Source organism: Gavialis gangeticus, unplaced genomic scaffold, assembly GCF_001723915.1.
Source record: "Gavialis gangeticus isolate Ggan-Ray unplaced genomic scaffold, GavGan_comp1, whole genome shotgun sequence".
NCBI lineage: Eukaryota > Metazoa > Chordata > Crocodylia > Gavialidae > Gavialis > Gavialis gangeticus.
The window spans coordinates 2,458,607-2,476,700 of NW_017729009.1; the positions used below are offsets into that span (position 1 = coordinate 2,458,607).

The window sequence follows — 18,094 nt, forward strand, 5'->3', positions numbered from 1 at the left end:
CCCCCCGCACCTTCCTCCCCCAGCATTAAGAACAGGTGCCTTTTCTTTCTGTGCTGACCAAGGTATCATTGTCCTAAAACACATAATTTATACATCACAGCTAGGGAAGGGATTTACTCCAAAGGGTAGAATCTAGATGATGTCTCTGTCACTGCTCCTCAGTAACATCTTTCAAAATATCCTTGCTGCAAATTTGGATCCACAGTTAGCAAAGCAGCAAAAGTGACAGCACATATATGCAGCATCAGAGGCCAGTGTCCTCCCCAACACAAGCAAGTCTGACAGAGGTTTTTATTCACTACAACTTGCTTGTATGGTAATAGTTTAAATAATTCTATGACCTAACTACTGCCTGAAATAGTAAGGGACTAGATTTGATGACCCAAGAGGTCTCTTCCAGTTCCTATGGTTTTATGGGGAGGATTCCCCAAATCCCAAGCCAGTGTAGTTTTTGAGGACCTGAATAATTCCAGGCATCATTGTGCACAGTGAAGGGTAAGAAATTTCCAGCAGGGAATGGTAGTAACTGTTTCAATACCAGTATTGTCAAATCCAAGTTTTTTTTGAAGAATTGAGTCAGGCTCCTTCCCCTCTCGTTTTCCCCCACCCCCCAAGATTTGGTTTTAAAATCAAGACATGTTTAAATTTAACACACTTTGGGGCCTTATAACTTGCACCTTTTAGATGTCACCCTCAGTCTTTCCACAACAAGAAGGGCTAAAAACCTCACTTCATGAAAGCTTAGGTTCAAAGGACCCCCAGGTCTTTCCATAAAATGCCAAATAGCAAGAAATGCCTCAGAACATTGTGATGGTTGGCGATTCTCAAGGAGCCATTTTGTATATTCAGTCTACAACTCTAGGTTAGATTAAGGGAAATGAAAGGAATAGAAGAGCCTCCCTGAAGGATCTTAATGCCTGTATCTCCAATGAGAGGCAGCATCTCTTAAAACAAATAGTCTTTTCTGTCTGTCTGTAGAGACAAACGTTTTACCTGTGCAGTTACTTAAGAGACGACAAACCAATTTGGGAAGGTTTAGGTCGCTCTCGGAGTACCCTGATCCTTCTACCAGATGCCAAACCCTCACACACAAGTTCTGGTTTAAACCTACACGAAGGCCCCAAACGTTCTTGTTTAAGGTCCACCAACACTGAGATCTACTCGGGTCCCTTCCGACCCTAGAAACTATGAAACACCGCTAAAATAGTGAAGCAATATCTTACAGAGGGAAGAAAAATTAAGATTAAGGCAGCAGTTGTCACCTCCAAATACTAACAATTGTCATTTAGAGAAACAGGCCCTAACATTCATTTGGGACAGACAAGTCTTCCACTTTGCACTCCTTTTATTTTAAGGCAGTTTTCTTCCACTTTGTATCCTGGAAGGTAAACCAGTTAACAACATGTAACTTGGTAAGCAGCAAAATGACTGAGGTAGCAAAGTCTGTCTGTTAAAAAGGGACATTATTGGCTTAACTGAAAACTTTCACACTCAGCTGTGAAATATAGCAGGTGGTTGAGGATATGAAAAGTGGGAATATTATCCCATTATTTCCATCTCCCCAGGAAAAGGAAAAAAATCTTAGCTGTAGCTAAGTCCTGCAGGGAAGGTTTATTTCTCTTATAAAGCACTAGTTTAGAGTCTGTAAGCAGGTTACTTTTCTGTGCCTTTGAAACACCTTCTCAAAAAGCTTCAAATGCTCAGTGTTTCATTAGATCTTTCGAAGAAACTCTGAGCCAGGATCATGCCTGGTGTAAAATGATTGTATATGTACCAGTTTACACAGCTGAGAATCTACCCTTCTGTCTGCTACACAAATCCAGTTTGCACCTACTGTATTATAATGCAAAGCAATTTCAAACATCCTTTCAGCTCAGGTTTGATCTGCTCGTAAAATCTGACCTGCCAGAAATGCTGAATGTTGCCTTGAGAAGAATATGCCTCCATGTACAGGGTACAGCTCTTTTTAGTGACTCTGGACTATTTCTACCAGAGACTGAAGTGAAAACTCATGAAAATGACACTTTACCTTCTTACCAGGTTGTTTGTGTAATAAAAGTTTTGGCCTCCTTCAGTCCTTGAAAATAACCAGCGATCCAGACTGGATATGATTTGAACCAGATGGATAAACTGGAAGTGAAGGCGGCTGTTAGTTTCTGGCACTCCCAGGGGGGGAAAAAAAAAAAGAAAAATCATAGATCACGGATGAGTATCCCACCTGGACAAATTGGTGGTAGGAAGAAAGGGTCCTGTGTCTAACAGCTTCTGTTGCCTCTTCTGGTATGGCCAAGTGTCCAGATGCTAGTAAAGCTGCTTTGGGCACTTCCTCCGAGAAGAGGAGAGTGACTTCAAAGGTTGCATAACCCCAACGATTTAAATCCAGAAGCCAAGGGGAGCTACCAAAAATGACTCACGGGGAGTCTTTTTTATATAAAATAGTTAACATTGTTAAATGGCTCTTTAAAAACACACGCTCACACACCATTGAAGTTTCAGTATTTCCCTGACCTCCATTGATGGACTGTCCTGTGGGGAATCAATCAGCCGGAGAGCTCTGACAGGCTAGAAGCAGCTGGAGACCTCATAGTCTGAAGAAATATAGATTGGCAGGAATCTGCCTGGGTAAAAAGGAAAGGATTGTTAGGAAGCTTTTGGGAAGGGAAAGTGATTTGGCAAACAGAGCCTGCAGATTTCAACCCCACCCCCAAGATCTGCTGGTCCTAAGGAATACTTCTATAAAGGGCTGGAGCCCCTTATTTCTCTGGATCCCTAGCAGCATAGCTATGTGGGAGATGAACCCTCTCCTAATGACGAAATTGGGGCTATGGCCTTGTTCTCATTTGTATTTGTTACCAACCATGAGTCAACAGGTGTCTTTCATTCATTACCTATATATGAACATCCTCCATGGTCAGTGTAGCTCTTGGAGCCAGGCCTTTTAATTTAAAATTCATCAATTTTAAGTTTCTCAGCTACCTATAGTTAGGTGGTAAATCAAACTGATTGATTGTACCTGATCTCTGTTCTCAATGTTCTCTGAACAACATTTGGTTCAGTTAAACACGGGGCCCTTGGTCCTTGATGAGGTGCCTCCTTTAAGGAAAGATGTAGTTTACCAAAGTTTGCTTAGCAGTGCCAAAAAACTGCAATACAATTGCAAACTTACAGTAGCTTTCTGTCCCTATTACAATACTAGTTATTTAAAAAACTTACAGCAGATCTGACTGTGAACTGCTAAGATTTGTTGGCTGTAATAGCACCCCAGCTTAAGTGTGATACTTTTACAAGCAATGCATAAATGGAAGTATTTGACACGTATGGTTTATGAAGACTGGTGAAAGAAAACTAATAGCCTAGTTTGACCTCCCCAAACTTTCTTCATGCTGTGGTGAGACTGGGCCACTGGTTGGATTTGAGGCCAATGGATACACTGAACTAGATTGTGTGACTGGATGGGCACTGGGCTTCTTCCCTCTGTTGAAGGACTTGAACTTACACAGTGAGAGCTATTAGGGAAAGGCAAATACATTGTTCATGGTATTAATTATAATGATTTCTGTTTCAACTAGCACATTAGCTTGCAAATTCCTATTGAAGGCACCAATTCTGCAAGGTGACCCTTGCAGCAAGATTGCAATATCAGTGTAAAGCCTCATTTACTTCCATGGGGTTTTGCAGGGGCAGGTGCTATTGCAGAATCAGGTCCACACTTTCGACACAGAATATTTTTATCAGAGTGTTTGTTAGTGAGCCATGTTAAGGTCGATGTATAAGTAGTCCATTCAAATGAGCTGCTCTTTCTTTAGAACACACACGTGCTTCTTGTGACAAAACCCAGTTGTGCTGAAGATTAACGGTTGCTCCAGGTCACAAATTTTCTCTTCTCTCTTGCTAAAAGACTTTTTTTTTCCTTTTTCTGCTAGTAAAAATAAAAGTCCTTGCTATTCAAGCCTATCTGAAAACATCTGCACAGCTGCTTTAAAAAACGTGTAATTTAAGAGAAAAATACGCAAGCATTAGACTCTCTACAGCAGGGGTGGGCAAATCTGGCCAGCAATGGACTCCATTTCCCAGCAGCCCGTGCCCTCATGGCTGGGGCCAGACTTCATGGAGACCCCAGCAGCAGCTGCACTGTGATAGTGTAGGGCCAGGGTTTCCATGGAGACCGCCCCCAGTAGTGCTGGCAGGTGGCAGCAGTGCCAGCTTCTTCCTGGTGGGGGGCTGTGCTGCAGGTGGGAGCAGGGTGGGCTCAGCTGCTGGCATCTGTGCAGAGCGGCAGCAGTGGCAGTGGCAGCACCGCCACTGCAACTGGTGGCTATAGGGGGTCATGGGGAATTTTGGGGTGGCCTATAGCCCCCTCAAATCCACCCTCCCCCCACCAGCACTGCCCCTGCTGGCAGGGCACACAGCAGGGTGGGGAGCTGCTCTGGGCTGGGCTGGGCTGGCATCTTGCAGTGGTGACTGTAAGATCCAGAGCCACAATCTCCAGCCTACATGCCCCAGTGGATGCAGGCAGTGGATCACGATTCTGCCCCTGCTCCAGACCATGCTGTCACCGATGCAAGGAGCCAAGGCAGAGCTGTGATCCTCTGCCTGCATGTCACTGCCCAAAGCATGCAGGCTACAGATCATGGCTCTGCCCTGGCTCTGGACCACACTGTCACCACTGCAAGATCCTAGCCCAGCCCTTGAGCAGCAATGTGCCCTGCCACATGCCCTGCCAGGGCAGCTGGAACCAGTCTCCACTGAGACTGCTGCTGGGGTCTCCATGGAAACTGGCTCCAGCCACGCTGGCAGGGGCTGCTGGGAAATGGAGTCCGGCCACCAGCCTGATCTACTATTTTGCCCACATCTGCTTTAACCTTACTTCTCCTTAAAAATGCTGATATTCAGGGAAAGTAAAATGTTACTTGTCCTTCATGCAACAAGAAAGGATTTGAATACAGATTAAATATGCTTTTACCAAGAGGGGAAGGCTTGCAGCTCCATTTGCATTGGTGCAATGCCATCAGCTTCAGTGGAGTCGTTCCCTAACTTTTTATAATGAAAGTCAGAATTGAGCTTGTGAACTCCCTAACGTTAAAGACAGGAGAGGCTGGTTGGAGAGTAAACAAAAGAGCAATTTCCTTTTCCAACTCTATCTGTTCATTCTCCTGGAGAAAAGGAAAAATTGTCATTGGTTTTAATTTTGCCAAGAGTTAGGGGTGAGCAAAAGGAATGAACTGGAGGAGCTGAAAAAAGAGACCAGCAGTGGAACAGGTGTGGCTGTAACTCAAGCCTCTCTGACTGTTGCAACTGGATAGCCTGCTGCACCATCTACCAACCTAACGAGAAGCATAGCTGGTACCTTCGATCCAGTAATCTCAGTTTATTGTCAGATTGCTGGAAGTACTTCCGCACTGTTTAAGACAGAGATGGAAAGGATCTGTTCCACACCAAGCTTAACTGGTTCACCCATGAAACTGCACCAGAATTGCTTCTCCAAGCCCAGAGATTTGTTAGCCTTGAATACAAGCTCCTGGAAAAGTCATAGCCATTAGGTTTGCATTAAGTGGCTGATTGTCTGGCCTTTTCTTTCTTCTTTTTGCAATTCCATTTTTTTAACTTGTAGCTTCTTGCTTCCATACTTCATCCAAGAACCATAAGGGAGAGGATGTGTGAGGGCTTCTACCCAATTATGCATAAAGAAATGGCATGAGGAAACTGGAAGGCCACTCAGTGCCTAGCTAAGGTAGATGCACTATTAGTGTGAGAAGATTTATGTTCATGACCTTCTGAGGTAAGGTGACAGTACAACCCTTGCCATGCTGTATCTGATATGCATATTCATAGCTCGTTTGTTCATGAAAGAAATGACTGGATTGGCAATAGTTTTGAAGGACACTGAACATGGAGTTGAAATAGATTCAAGTTCCTTACAAATTAGAACTTCATCATCTTCCTAATAAATTGGTAACCACTATAAATCTTTGCATATTGGTGTTGTTATTGGAAATACAATGTTATATTTTATTGGATTGGAAACATTTCACAGCTATCAATCTGTCAATTCTTTTAGCACAACACAAGGTTTCTCCTGCTGATAGATGGTGATTCTAAATAATTTTAATAAAGTATTTCTACTTACAGTGGTGTCATGAAGCCTGCCTGCCTGTGAAATATTGTGATTTTTGAAGCACTCACCTGATAACACTCTTTAATTGTAACATTAATCTGTGTGTCAATCAAGCACTTACAGACTACTATATGGATTTTTTGTCTGAGGTTTTCATAAAGGGGGTGGGAATTAAGATCATACAAAATTGTTGGCAGTATATGAAGAAAGAATTGATGCCAGACTTGTAACCAATCATGAAAATGCATGTTGTGAAGCATAAAGAAAAGACGTACTCTTTGCTAATGAACTGTACTCTTATTCAAAGATTTTTCCAACAACTCGTTTATCTCAACAGTTCTGACACTGTGAATGAAGCAGGGTCTGGTTTGAAATAGCTGGAACAGATTTCATGCCTTTTGGACCAATAAAACACCAAGTAATAAGTATCTCCTGTACAGGCCTCCAGGTGCTTTCCGAAGGTCAGGGAATGGCATTGTTCCTATTTTACTGATAGTACAACTAAATCACAGAAAGATTAAGCAATTTGTCCAAGGTCACAAAGTGAGTTCATTGCAAAGATGGCTCATGTGCCCTATGAGGTAGGCTTTGTTCCAGGGAAAATGAAGCAGTGTGGTTGAACCTCCAAACCTTCTGGGATTCAACTTGAAGGATTCAGCTGAGAGCATGGAGTAAGCCAAGGTTACAGACTGGACTGGAAGGTTCACTCCCAGAGCCAGCCAAAAAATGCCAAAAAGAAGTAGGGAGGGAATCATGCGAACATCAGATTATAGAGTGGGACTCAACCAATGCTAACCCTCCCTTGGTGTAGGGGATGTGGATCGCCAACACTTTGGCCTTCCTGGAATCAGAACCTCTGAAAAGGTGCCATTTGATTTTTTTACTCTAAATGTAGGCAAAGCTCACATAGAAAATGAGGGCTGGCTCTGCTTGAAGGAGCTAGTTCACTAGCTTTTATCATCTGCAGAACAAAGTACCAAGTTCACCTTTTGCTTTTGTGTGTTGCTCACTGATCTCTCCCTGAAGTTTATACTAGCAGATGCAACAGATCCATGACCCAGGCTGCATGTTAGCTTAATTTTTCATTGAAGCTTTGCCACCGCTGCCCTTGTTTGCCTGATGTTACAGCCAACCTCAAATGACTTGACCTGGCAGATAGATGAGATTCAACATACCCAAACTGCTTCTAGCCCTATCTGCTGGTCTAGAAAAGGTGCCTTTGTCAGGAGGGCTTCTCATTTCCACAAAACTCCAGCCTAAGAGATGTGATTCTGCCACTCTTACTCACATTAGTGCTACTTGTGACTGAAAGTACTAGCCAATATTAGTAACAGTGGCAGAATTGAATCCTCAGTGGTCTGGTACTTATCCCTATGTATACATCTATAAATTCATCTATTAAACTGATTTTAGATGTGCAAGCCTGTTTCAGCAATTAGAGCAAAAATCTTTATAGCCCTTTTGGTTTGAATTGGGCTGGTTTCAAACCCAGGTACTAAAATGAATAAAATTATCTTGAAAAGCACTGTACTCCAGACTCCTCTGCATCATGTTATGAAAGACACAAAGATAATATTTGTATAAATTAAAGCTATTGGAGATGTATGGTATTTCAGTTTCTGCTTCATTAAGTTGTCCTCCAGCCTTGAACATCCTGAGATCTATTCTGCAGTACTTTTCTATTTTAAATTTAATCTACCCTGCTGCAGAATGAAAGCTTAAAAGGATATTGCCTCTTTAAATTAAATGCGAAAAAAATAACAATGGCAAAGTTCTTGCTGAATTGAATGCAATCTATTACAAAGTTTTAGATTTCATAATGATTACCAGTACTTTCATATATCCATTAACTTCTCAGATAGTTCAGCAGTATGTTTCTCCACTGCTTCCTACTGGTTCACAGTGACCACTATTAGCCAATTATTTTATTTTATTTTTTTTTGTAGATAAGACCAGAAGAGAGAGTTGTGGTCATCTAGTCTGACCTTCTGTATAGAACAGGCCTTAGGACTTCCTTGAATAAACTTCTGTTTAACTAGAGCATGTCTTTGTACGTTTTTCTAAAAGAAAAAAAAAATCTGGATTTTAAAATTTTCTAGGATGGAAAATCCACTATAACCCTTGGTAAATTGTTCCAGTAGCTAATTAGCTTACCAGTTTTTTAAAAAATTGCATTGTTTTGAGTTTAAATTGCTCTTGCTCTGACTTCCAGTCATTGGCTCTTGCTAGAATTTTGCTGTAGATCCCTGTACCAAATAATTGTTTCCAATACACACATTTACAGACTGTAGTCAAGCTACCACTTGAACATCTCTTTAAGAAGCTAAATAGATTGAGCTCTTTAAGCCTCTCATAATGCAAGTGTTAATCATTCTCATGGTTCTTCCCTTGACTCCTCTCTAATTTTTCAACATTCTTGAACTGAGGACACCAACCCTCAAAACTGTATTTTAGTGGTGGTGGCCATGGGAATATATGCCCACCTTATCTTCTGTTTCGTTAAGACTATAGGTCTAGGTCTATAAAGGGGTTGGGTATGATGATATTAAGGCAACTGCAGAATTCTTTAGCAAAATCCATAGCTCTGAGAGAGGATGTAGGCTCCTTGTACAATGCATGGGGAGAGTTGGGCAACTCAGCACGAGCCTCAGAAAGGTCAGCACACTGAGCAAGAAACTGTCTAAGCTAGCTAATAGGAAATGCTGAAGATAAGGGTTTGTTTTAAATAATCCCTCTCTCTGGTAGCATCTTACTCTGCACTACCAGGGTGTACCTTCCTCAGTTCAAGACTTGCAACACAAACCACTTCTGAGGGAATTTGTCTATGTCCAAAACAGTCACAGGAGATGCGGTGCCCCCTCAGTCCAGTAGTTCAGAGCACTCGGTCAGGATGTAGGAGACTATGGATTCAGTCCATCCCATCCCTGAGAGGATTCAAGTCCCCATCAAATCTAGGCAATTCGGGAACTGCAGGGAGGGCTCTGAAGCCTGTGGAAACTGCTCCACTTGCACAAAACATTTAGATTTTGTTGCGCCAGAAAGTAGGAGCAAGCTTGAGCGTGACTGTTTAAGTTGGTGATTAGACACTCCCATGGAGAGAGGCCTGATTCCAGTCCCTGTTCCAAAGATATTGAATGGAAAAGATTCCTACACTTTGTGTGAAGCCCTTTCTAATAGATGTGTTCAGAGTGCTTGCTAAATTTAGCCCCTGAGGCAAGGTAGGTGAAGGAATGCCTAGTTTGTAGATCCTGGCAGGGCTTAGGCATGAGAGAGCTAAACTGTTTAGTCTTGCTAGGATTCAGATGCTTCTGTGCAGGCTCAGAAACAGAACTTTAGCTGCCTGGGGGAATTTTATTACTGAAAACTGAAGCATCTATGGACTTGAGGTACCTCCAGGGTTAAACAACAGTAGGGTGGGGAGATTTGAGGATCTGAAGTTTGGACTTAAGTGGACTTAACTCCTTTTGTGAGCCCAGATCTTCAAGGAAACATACCTCAGCATTTATATAATGCTTGCTGAAGACTGTAACTGGTGATGGGCAGATTTCTGGAAGTAAAGGTAATGGAAGACAATGGATGTATGTTGATACAAGGAGGCACTTGGGTGGAAAAGGTCATTGAGTGTGTGGATTTGTGTGATACCCTAGTGCATCACAGTCTGATGAAAGGCTGGCTGTATGAAATGGAGCTCTCCCTGGATTTTACTATTACAGGGGGTTCTTATGGATATTCAGCATGAGAAATCCCCCGGAAAAGGAAAATACAGTCTGGAGGGAAATAAAGCTGTGTTATTGAAAACCAGCAATTAAAGAAACCAACTGAGATTTCAAGAGAAACCATTAATTCATCAGGCAAAGTATTTAATTAAAACAGAAGCATTGTATTCATCAAGTTTTTTCTAATTCAGGGTAAGCCTCCCCATTTGCTACAGGTATATTGCACTTGCAACAGTAGTTGGGGAAACATTTACAGTTGCTTTTTTGCAATGAAGTTGTTAGTTCAGTGATGGAATGAACACACCTGTTCCCTGGGGTCCTGGGTTCTTGGCTCAAGGTGTCTGCAGCCCTGATATATGTATAGGGTGGAGCAAACTGATTCAAGCAAAGGCAGATACTGTTTACAGCTTAATTGCTGCAGCAATATACCTCTACTGCATTCAGTCCAGCTATGTCTTAGCAGAAGGAACCTAATCGGGTGAAATCTTGGCCCCATTAAAGTCAGTGGCAAAACTCCTGCTCTTCAACCATGGTAGAATTTCACTCCAGGTGTAGAACGTGGTTGTGTTTTTTAAGTAGAACAAGAGACTCTAGCCAGTTTTCTCTGGCTCCTAAAAATGTATTTGCTGGTCACTCACCAGATCTCTTCACTGGATTGCCTGGATAAATTCAGTTAAGCAAATCTGGGAACTGAGATATGCTGCTGCTGCCAAATCTTGTAACAAGGGACTCCTGCAAAGGGAAAAAAAAGCCTGTGATAAACTTTGTGTACCAGGATGCTGGCAGTGTTGGGTGGGTGAGTGGGAGACTACAGAAACCTATTCATTTGGGGGGCATTATTCCCCTTGTTTAATCAAAACTAGGCTTCCCTAACCATAACCAAAGAGGGAGGCAGCAGCACTTGGCAAACAAACTTCTATTAAGTGCATTTGCTGGAAATGTTTATACTTTGTTCTTGACAACTATCTTGAATATATTGAGAACATTGCACAGTGTTCCAGCTTGCATAATTTTGAAGTGGGGGCAAAGTCCTTGTGTGGAAGTCTGAAGTATCTTTCCTTAGGACTTTTTTTTTCTTTAACCTCTCCTTCAGTGTGATCTGATCCAGTCTAAAATCAGAATATTTTCACTTAGGAAGTATTTTTGTGATCCAGAAAGATCTTTCTTTCTTGCAGGGCTGATTTAGACACCTCTGGGGCCACGTGTATGGTGAGGGGAACTCGTTTTAAAAAGTGGCACCCCACCCCCTTCTTCATTTGGTCTGGCAGATGTTTCAGAAGGGGTTCCTTGCCTTCCTGCAAAACTCCCCTCTAGCAGTACATCCTTGTCTGGAAACTCTCTACCTCTTCCCCTTTCACATCCAGCTCCTGCAATAGTTTAAAAACTTTTCTAAAGCTTTTTTTCTAAAGCTTCTTTTTCCAATCCAGAGCAGGTCAATTTGTAAAAGAGAAACAGACCTAAATGGACCTTTTTATTCAGCTTGCAGATGTGCCATCTGTGACAACCCAGGAGAAAGACCCCCTACTTTGCATATGAAGGAAGGAAGAAAAGGGGCAGCTTAGGAAGCTGGTTAGAAGAATATGGGTGCTGTCCTCTTCCAGGATGTCCAAACCTAGATAGTGGCCAAACTTCTGGACAGGGTACAGTAGCCCATGTGAAATGAATCTGGAGGTCAAACTAATTCCTAATGGATGAACAGTCCACATTACACATTTTTTGACTTCCTTGAGAGCCTCTCTAGAAAAAGGTAAGAATGTAACAGATGTAGAGAGTTAACTGCTTTCCCCTCTAGGCCCTTGGTAGATAGAGGCAGGTGTAGGAATGACCTGTTGGGTAGGGAGAGGACAGATGGTGAAAACTTGACCAATCCACTGCCTATATTGAGGGTGCCACTGTGCTGTGCAATCAAACCTGGCACCTTCCCCAATACTAAATTCCAGCAAAAAAAAAGAGGGGGAGCTTCAGCTATAAAGGGGAGAGAATAGTGATAATGAAACAATATCATGGGAGGCCAGTCCCCTGGATTAATTTTTTTAGAAGATCTAATGAGTTAGTGAAATATGACAGGCAGCCATTGCTGTGGGCACCATTTGTGGGCCTCAGAGAAATGAGCTGGTGGTCTCTTGCAGCACAGTCTCAAGTTAGAGAGCAGTCCGCATCATAAAAACGTCAGGCATAATTCAATATGCCATGACTGGAGTCTGCACTGAGCAGAGCTAGGGCAAAGCAGAGAAACTAAATCACCCATCTGACTCCTGGAGCACATAGTCCCCCTTCAGGTCAAGACTGTGAGCTAGGGGCTGCCTGCATTGGTGTGATGTTCTTTCCTGATAGGTGCCTGGCCATTGTTTCCATCGCGATAAGTTTCTTTACTTGCTGTGAAAACAGAGATGCAGAAATGCTGAAGGGTTAATAATGTCTGGAGAGAAGATGCACAGCTCTGCACAACAGAAGGAGCTGGTGTGTTTTTCTCTTCTACTTGTAAAGATCCCCTTTTTTCTGTATAATTGTGCATTGTAGTTATCACAAAGTTAACAGGTTGTTTGTCTTCGAGTATTGAAGGGAGTCTGTGTAAACCTCCATACAATTTACTTTAATAACTTGCCAAACCTGCACCAAGTCATAAACCCATATACTGTATGCGACATTACCAGTAGAGCAAGTACTGGAATGCAAGGGCTAGAATAATTTGACAGCTAACATAAAGCACCATGATTTATATTTGGTTATATTGAGATTTTTCCCCCCTTCTTTGAGCACTTCATATAAATATTTACTTGGATCCTGGGACCTTGCTTAACCCTTGAAGTACAGCATTTATCTTTGTATTTTTATTTTCAAGGGACTACCCCAGAAATATCCTTGCTTTTAAAAATGCAAGTGATTTTAAACCAAAATAGCTTAACCTATAAACTGTTTCATCTATAAACACCCAGCTCTGGTAATTATGATATATTTACTGTAAAGTTCAATTGGAAACAGATTAGGGAAGAGACTTCTTTAAAATGATACAAGACTTCATTGATTTATTAGAAACAGCATTTTTAGATTCTATGCCAGAGACAAGATGATAATGCCACTATGTTTAAGTTTGATCCAAATTACTTCATTAATTATTGAACCGAGTGACATGACTATACAATCTGCTTATTATGTCAGATTTAACTCTTACCTATTACCTCATTCCACTCTTTCTGCTTGGCCTTCTTTAAATTCCAAATAAGGTACTTAACTCTGTGACTCCTCAAGCTTCTATGTGCAGCAGTCTTTTCAAGAGAGATCTAGTACCACTTGGGGCTGGGAAATAGATATGCCAGGGTTTATTTTGCTACGCAATTTTGTGCTGCTTAGATAACGTGTGTCTAGTCTTTCTGGGTACCCAGACTTGATAGTATTTGGGCATTTAAAAATGAATGGATGCTTCTAAAACTGCTGTTACAAAACCTCTTTGCTATTCAGCTTCTGTAGAATGGGCTCATTTTCTCACGTTCTGCAGGTTCTGTGGATGTAATTCATTACTGCCTTCAGCTCTTTTTGGTGCTTGTGCTTAGGTAGCGCACCAGATACATTACTGTCACTTAAAGATGGAGACAACTGTAAGCTGCAGCTGACTAGCGTAGAAAAATCGACCATATCCAAATAGACTTAGCGGCCTTATGCTCTGAGGTTCTGAACACATTTGGGTCTCCCTGCCTTCAACACTGGTGACAGACAACAAAGCGCTGCATGTGTCCCTTCCATTGTAAGCAGTGCTGCATTTCACTAAATATGATGTGCAGGGCTGCCTGTGATTTAACAAGAATGAAAGAGTGAATGAAATAAAAGCTTTTCTTCTCAGACCTTGAAGGGATTGCTTGCCTCGGCAGTGCAAATAAAGAATAGCAAAGCCAGGTGCAAAAGATTCAGCTTCCTTTTGCTGCTGCTGATCAACTTTAAATAGAAAAAAAGAAAATATATTGGGGGGAGGAGAGTTGAAAGATGTCATGGCAGAGACCTCTATCTAGTCAGATTTACTCTTTGAACTCTATGAAAGGCTTTAGGGTAATATCTGCATCACAACACAAAAGCAACAGGGGAACATTTAGCAAAATCCTAGGGTGCAGATTTATTGCCATCAGTAATTTCATCCATATTGCAGAGGGCTAGTCTCTGTAATGGCAAAGTTTCAGTAGGAATGGGATTGGATCCAAAAAATGTAGGGCTAAACTGTATGCTGGCTAGCTTCCCCTCAGCATCTCATGGCATTCTCACTGATTTCACAAACGTACCGACTTCAAGCCACAGTGCATGGAAAAGGGGTAGGTTGAACTGAGTGAACAGGGACTTGGAGTTGGACTTTGACACTGTGCTTTATTTCCACCTCTGCCCCTGGCCTACTGACTGACCTTGGCCCTGTGCTTCTGTTTCCCTCTTTGTAAAGTGCTTTGAGATTTTGCTAGTGAAAGCCAATATAAAGAGCTATGCATTAATAATTATTAATGCAGATTCCAGAAGACCTATTTCTTGCAGTCTTTACTCCAGCAAAATTCCCACTGTAGGTAACTGCCCTGATGCTGATCTTGTTATACCTATCTGCACAAATCAGGAGCAATGATCTTGAAATCAGTGGGACACATGCTAATGTAAAACCAGTATGAGGGTGAATCAGGTCTACTATGGAGTTTTTGCCTGACAGCAGCAGCAGAATTGGATATTCAATATGCTGGAACAATCTGCACATAGTTGTATGTGCATATACACAGATGCGCTCTATGATTATACAGGGCAATTGCAACGCGAGGGCCTTCCAGCAGTAGCATTGAATAAAAGCATCCATTTTCAGTCTTATAAACAATATTGGTGCTATATCTATATGGACATCATGGTATCACAGTGAAAGCAAAAGTCTGCAAAGAACGTGCAGTCAGCTAAATGATTCTGCGTCAGGGCTGTTCAATGACATTGTCACTGAAGGAACTTGGTATGGTATAAACTCTCTTGCCTTTCCCTCCCTAATAAAAAGTTCGAAATGTTTCTTTTAAGAAAGCACTAAACTTGGTAAAAGGACATAGCTTTTCTACCTTGCTCCCTGCCCCTCATGCCTCAGGATATCATAAATTTTTTATACCAATAAAACAGAATTTTTGATGAGCTGCTATTTTGCATTAAAGCAACTTTACATGCAAAGATTGCATAATAGGAAGTAAAATTGAATTTTGCCTCAGAACAAGTTCTTATTATTAATTTAAATGTTTTTTTATATATTTTAGCAGCAGCTTACCATTCTATATATTTAATTTCTTTCAAGCGAGAACACTTAGCATGGGTTTCCTTATCTAAACAAATCTTTTAAAAGAACACATGTATAAAGTGGAAATGTAATGTTTTGCATCTGTGCCTTAAGACAAACAGTGAAACTTTAAAAGGGGAAATAAAATAAGGTGAAGGACAGCTATCTCTAAAACCTGGTATTAACCGCTGTGTGACAAAAGGGCATGTCGGTTTTCTTGACAGTGACATGCTTTTTCCCTCTACTATGACTATGGCAATATGTTTATTGCAATGGTATGGTACCAAGACTATATAAATACAATAAACCCTCAGTGGAACACTTGTGTGTAAGGCAGAGGATTTGCGGCATCTTAGCTCTCAAATCCATTGCAATCCATTTTCTAACGCGGCCATACAACATGATGGTCTGGGGAAAGCACACAGACAGAAATGATTTCCTCTCTTCCATGAATGCAGAAGCAGGCAAGGTTTGTAGCACTTATGCGCTGCTCAAAATATGCCATTCACTTAAGTCACTTTTAAAAAAGCAAGTAAAGCAAACACTGAGAGCCCCCCATGTCCCCCATATACACCCATACACACTCTAACACGGCTCACAACAAAAGTCCAGTGTGGAATTGTTGAGACCACTGAATGCTACATTAGGCAGAGCACTAAGGAAGGATTATGCAATAAGCCATTATGTGGTGTAGCGTGTTTTGATTTTTAACTTCAGATTTACTGTAACCCTAATGGAGTGAAATATAATTATAATTAATGTTAAAAGCCCTGTGGTCTAAATAAGGAGGAAAATAAAATTTCTTATTGAGCCTGGAACAGGTATTATGATTATTAATAATAATATTTTACATAAGGAGATCAGAACTGTAAGGGGGAAAGTTATATCTGAGAAGATAGCAGCTGCTTAAATGTTGACAGTTTGCAAAGCATTGTGACTTGGACACAGCACAAGCGCAGGCTTATTGGAAGGCATGCACATATATGCCTCTTAAAGATAAACTCCTCGCAATTTGCAATGCCAGTGATTTGCAAACCCACTTGTCAGTCCCATTTCCAGTAACATGGCTAAGCAAAACAGTCCTGTCTAAACTCTACAGACACGGAAAATGCCTGCCCTTCATTTCTTTGCATATGGGGCTCCACAGCGAGAGGGGGGGAGAGAAAAAAAAGCTCTGAGATGTTTTATCTTTCTCCTCTGAAACCTGACACCAATACCCCTGAAGAGCTTCAATGACCTTGCTCTGTCAGTCACCAAAAGCAACCAGCCTGCTAGAAAGAGACGGGCATTTAGCCAACTTAAAAAATTAAAACCTAAAACAGCTGGGAAGTTATCTCGCAAGCCCTGGCTCATCCTAATAACACATCTAGCCTGCCCACCCTAACGCTGAGCACTGCTCTACTGTATTGCAAGAGTATCCACATCCAGTCTCTGCAGAAAGTCCATATCCGTAGCCCAAAAATGTTTAGTCTTAGTTTTTTCTGGGTTTTGGAAATAATCTAAGAAAATATTTGTAACGTGCTGAAGTTGTGTGCGTTTGTTGTGTTTGGGGGGGGGTTTGGTTAATAACATCGTCTACAAATTGCCTGTCACAAGTATTGTGCGTGTGTGCGCGTGTGTCGCCAACTGTGTTTCCTGTCTGCGTGTCTCATTTAATTCTGGGAGCAGCCCTCGCTAGTAGTCACCTCTGCCCTGAAGGGAGAGAATCCTTGAGCAATGCAAATCTCTGTACAGCTGTTAGCAATAGCTCTTGCAAAACTGCAAGATCAAACAAAATAATATGATTTTCACTGAAGGGGCTCTTTCTCCTGCGCTACAAGAGATCACAATTTAACTGGCGCTCTGAAGCCAAATTTGGAATTGCAAACCCTGGGCTTTTTTATGTGCATACATGAAATATAGCTATAGCCCAGCTCGCTGACAATAAATAACGAAGCCAGACCAATTGGATTAGTGAATTTTGCAGGCTGTGTGTTTAAAGATCATCATCATCATCATCCAAAATAAAATAAAAACAAGCAACGCTACCAGTTTGATTTCTGGGGAGGTGGGCAACCTTCAACCTTTGCACAGCCCCTAGCAAGGGAGAGCTGGAGTGGAAATGGCGTGAAATAACTTGCAGGTCTGAACAGTGGAGGGCACCGAGGGCCCGATCCTGTCCGTCTTGCGAAACTCCCACAAGCTGGAGGGAGACCGGGATGCGATCTCGCCATTAGCAGCTAAGCACCTGGAGGGCATCTTGCCCACGTCCACCACTTCCACTTGAGCAGAAGTGGACGGGGCCGTGAGTTCAGTCTGGGAAAACTGAGCTTAACACCTGCAAGCCAGGCGTTTTAGTCCTGTCTTGGGGAGAAAAGAAAGTTCACGTGTGTTCGTGAGATCTTTGCCCATCGGCTGTCCCTGAGTCTCCCCGTGACTTACACATTTGCTGGTGCTGCTTCACGCCCTTCCCTCCGCGCCCTGTCCCTGCCTCCCCCTCCACATGGCCGCGGCGGCCCTGGGCAGAGCCGGCGCACATGCGTGCAGCCCGGCACGTCTGCGAGGGGAGAAGGAGATGCCCGGCGGGGCTTGGGGGGGGGAAGCGAGGTGTTTCAGCCCTGCTAAAAACGCAGCAGGCTTGTTCCGTCCTCCGAACTGAAAGCAGGTCGCCAAAGGGCTCTGGCTGGCCAGTCTCCCTGCAGAAAAGCCCGGAGCGCCCCGGAGGCCCGGGGCAGGCTGGCTGCCCGGTGCCCAGCCCTCTGCAGGGGCTCGAGGAGCGTCCTGCGGCCGCACCTCGGGGCTCTGCTCGGAGGGGCCAGTTGTCCTTCCCTTTTTGTCTCGGCTGAAAGAAACCTGCTTCCGAATCGGCCCATCCATCATCCCCCTGATGCCTCTGTCAACAGTCCTTTATGAATCAATAATGAATCGGGAGCTACAAAAGTAAATACGCCGGGATTTCATTAGGGCTCGCGGGGCACAGGCTGGGGGCTTAACCCCTTCGCTGCCGGGGGACGG

General features: G+C 42.7%; 2 long non-coding RNA genes across 2 annotated transcripts in view; one reads left to right on the top strand and one right to left on the bottom strand.

The window, feature by feature from the left end:
- Positions 1 to 1,288: 1,288 nt before the first annotated feature.
- On the bottom strand, positions 1,289 to 17,559 carry LOC109292394. Its single transcript, XR_002096112.1, has 4 exons — positions 17,522 to 17,559; positions 10,470 to 10,563; positions 2,509 to 2,618; positions 1,289 to 1,378 (listed from the first exon to the last, which is right to left on the bottom strand). It is a non-coding gene; the product is annotated as an uncharacterized LOC109292394 (long non-coding RNA).
- Positions 17,183 to 18,094, top strand: part of LOC109292395 — a 20,460-nt gene continuing 19,548 nt past the window's right edge. Inside the window, exon 1 of the long non-coding RNA XR_002096113.1 lies at positions 17,183 to 17,195. This is a non-coding gene — a long non-coding RNA (uncharacterized LOC109292395). The remainder of the gene's footprint in view (positions 17,196 to 18,094) is intronic.